This window comes from Nicotiana attenuata, unplaced genomic scaffold (assembly GCF_001879085.1).
Source record: "Nicotiana attenuata strain UT unplaced genomic scaffold, NIATTr2, whole genome shotgun sequence".
NCBI classification, from domain to species: Eukaryota; Viridiplantae; Streptophyta; class Magnoliopsida; order Solanales; family Solanaceae; genus Nicotiana; species Nicotiana attenuata.
The window spans coordinates 53,035-56,798 of record NW_017671202.1 but is presented as its reverse complement, the minus strand read 5'-3'; positions in this window follow the sequence as shown (position 1 = coordinate 56,798).

The window sequence follows — 3,764 nt, the reverse complement described above, 5'->3', positions numbered from 1 at the left end:
AGGTGTCCATCGCCTGGACCTCCTACCTACTCGCCTTGAGATCACAAGAGGTTATGTGATTCAGAGGATGTGAATGAAGCCAGGGCTGTGCAGAAAAGTAAGATGAGGCCTGAGCACAAGGTTGTGTTTGAGTTTGTCAACAAGTGCCTACTGCCCAGACAAGAGAGAAGACATACTGCAAACTACATAGACCTGGTTCTTATGGAGTGCCTTGAGAGAGGAAAGCAAATCAACTGGCCTACCCTCATTGTCAAATTGCTAGACAGGGTCATCAATGGCTCCAAGGCTCATGCTACTCCATATGGCTTCATGCTGACCACAGTTCTGGATAGGTTGAATGTGCCTTTGAAGAAATGGGAGATGGCATCAAGCAAAAAATATTTTGGTATTAAGACTCTTCTGGCTTGTGACTATCCAGTCAATGCCATCCCAGTTGAACCTGTTTCATCTCTGAAGACACCCATCAACAGCAAGGTTAGGACTTTGGTTCAGGAATGTGGAACTAAGGATGCTGAGATTGATAGGCTCAAGGCTCGTGTGGCTGAATTGGAAACTGAGAGGGATAGCCTTAGAATTGAGCTAGCAAAAGAAAAGGAGAAGAGTGATGGAATCCTTCAGAATATGCTGAACCTTCTCCAAACTCAACCCTCTAGTTCCTCCAAGCCATAGGTCTCCTAGCACTTGTCTTCTGAACCTGTCTAGTAACCCAGTGAACCCCAGTGACCCGGATTAGGGATTTTTCTATTTTTTTTGCTCATGTTTTGAAAGTTTTTCTTTCTTTTTGTGGACTGTTAATGACAACATATCATGATCAATGACAACAACTGTTTTCTCTTGTTCTATGATGATTCTGATCTTAATAGTTTAAATATGTTTGTTGATTATTGATAATTGCACCATGTTTTCACTTGCAGTTGCCCTAGTGGCCATGAGTATTTATTAAAATATGGGATTCACATTGTGTATGCAACTTTTCGATGATGCCAAAAGGGGGAAGAGATATTGTGCTTCACATTATTTTTGAATAAGTGATATTTATAACCTAATTAACCTGGTCCTTGATGAGAAGTAAATTTTCTAAGTCTAGTGTTGATGGTTAAGCTGAGTCCTTACAGGTCTCTTGATCAGTAAAAAGCACAGAGTTTGTCATCATCAAAAAGGGGGAATTTGTTGGCCCATTAACAGGTGAAGTTTTGAAGAATGACAAATGAACTCAGTCATGGACCTGGTCCATCATGTGAAGCATAGTGATGATCAACCTACACATGTGAGATGCACGTGAAGGAGATAAGTCTCATTGATCAAGCAGCAATATCTCCTGATATGATCGAAAAGGTTGCATATTGGATAAGGAGAGAAAGTCTCCTTATGTGAAGAGAACACAATCCGGATAAAAGATAGTGTTGGAGTTTGTGTTGTTCAAGGACTCAACTTCGATGGAAGATCAACAATTGAGTTTCAATAAAACTCTAATTACTAACTCATTAAATAACAATGATTGTTCTCTTTTACAGGTATTACACATATGCAGAAGTTAAACTAAATTGAGAGCAAAAGAGCAAGGCAATTTTGCAAGCAATTTATGTGAGATTTAAGTGTGCATTCCTGAAGCTACTTGAACGAGATAGAAGAACCAATTCCATTGTGTCTTTCTTTATTTCTAGTTAAATTGTAGTAGGTGATTTAAACTTGTACCTTTCAGCTTTCATAGAAGCAATTATATTAGGTACTTAGAGTGTTCAAGTTATATGCTAACTTGAAGTTGTCGCAGCAGTTGAGGCTGTGTGCTACAACGGGATTAGAGTTAATCCTTAGGTTTACAAAGAGTTTTGTAAATGCTGTTTTGGCTCAGTGATTTTAGTGGAAGTTTGGGAAAATCCTACTGAGTAGTAGGTCGTGGTTTTTTCACCTTTTGAGCCAGGTGTTTTCCACATAAAAATCTTTGTGTTCTTTATTTTATGTACTTATTATTCCGCAAACAGTAGAGTTAGTACACCTAGAAGAACCAGGTTCTTCTAGAACAAAAATTGGGTACCACACAAATCACCCCTCCTCTTGTGTGGTATTGACGTTTAGATCATCAATAGGCGAGGAGGAGAGGCGAGCGTGTATGGAGAGGTATAAGGTAGCTAGGAAGGAAGCTAAACTGCGGTCACGGAGGCTAAGACTGCAACTTATGGTCGTATGTACGAGAAAGTGGGTGGAAAAGACGGGGAGAAGAAGTTATTCCGGCTGGCCAAGTTGAGAGAAGGGAAGGCTCGGGATTTGGACCAAGTGAGATGCATCAAGGACGAAGATGGTAGAGTACTGATGAAAGATGCCCAGATTAATAGGAGATGGCAGACTTACTTTCATAAACTTCTGAATGATGAAGGAGATCGGGATATTGTGCTAGGCGAATTGGAGCATTCCGAGAGTCACCGTGAATTTGGGTACTGCAGGCGTATCAAGGTTGAGGAGGTCATGGGAGTTATGCATAAGATGAGTAGGGGCAGAGCGACCGGGCCAAACGAGATTCCGATGGAATTTTGAAAGTGTGTGGGGAGAGCAGGTTTGGAGTGGTCGACTGGGTTGTTTAATATTATTTTTAAGGCAAAGAGGATGCCGGATGAGTGGAGGTGGAGTACGGTGGTTCCACTGTATAAGAACAAAGGCGATATCCAAAGTTGAAACAATTATAGGGGTATCAAATTACTGAGTCATACCATGAAAGTGTGGGAGAGGTGGTTGAAGCGAGGGTGAGGATGTCAGTGTCTATATCCGACAACTAGTTCGGGTTCATGCCGGGTCGTTCTACTACAGAAGCTATACACCTTGTTAGGAGGTTGGTGGAACTGTACAGAGAGAGGAAAAAGGATCTGCACATGGTGTTTATTGACCTAGAGAAAGCGTATGACAAGGTTCCTAGAGAAATTCTCTAGAGATGCTTGGAGGCAAAAGGTGTGTCAGTTCCCTATATTATGGCGATTAAGGACATGTATGATGGGGTAAGACTCAGGTTAGGACTGTAAGAGGCGACTCTGAGCATTTTCCAGTTGAAATGGGGTTACACCAAGGTTTTGCGCTCAGTCGGTTCTTATTCGCGCTGGTGATGGATGCGTTAACAAACCATATTTAAGTGGAGGTGCCATGGTGCATGCTATTTGCCGATGACATAGTTCTTATTGATGAGTCATGAGCAGTGTTGATGAGAGGCTGGAAGTTTGGAGACAGGCTCTTGAGTCTAAGGGTTTCAAGCTAAGCAGGATGAAGTCGGGATACCAGGAGTGTAAATTCAGCGCTGATCCGGGGGAAGTGGGCATGGATGTGAGGCTTGAATCACATGTCGTCCCAAGTAGAGGAAACTTCAAGTATCTTGGGTCGGTTATCTAGGGGGGAGGGGAGATCGACGAGGATGCCACACACCGTATTGGGGTAGGACGGATGAAATGGAGGTTAGCATATGGAGTCCTATGTGACAAGAGAATGCCACCAATACTCAAAGGTAAGTTCTATAAAGCGGTGGTTAGACCAACCATGATGTATGGGGGTGAGTGTTGGCTTGTTAAGAACTCACATATCCAAAAGATGAAAGTAGCAGAAATGAGGATGTTGAGGTGGATGTGCGGGCACACTAGGATGGATAAGATTAGGAATAATGATATTTGGGAGAAGGTGCACGTGGCTCCCATTGACGACAAGATGCGGGAAGCGAGGCTCAGATGGTTCGGACATGTTTAGAGGAGAAGCCTAGATACTCCGGTAAGGAGGTGTGAGCGGCTGGT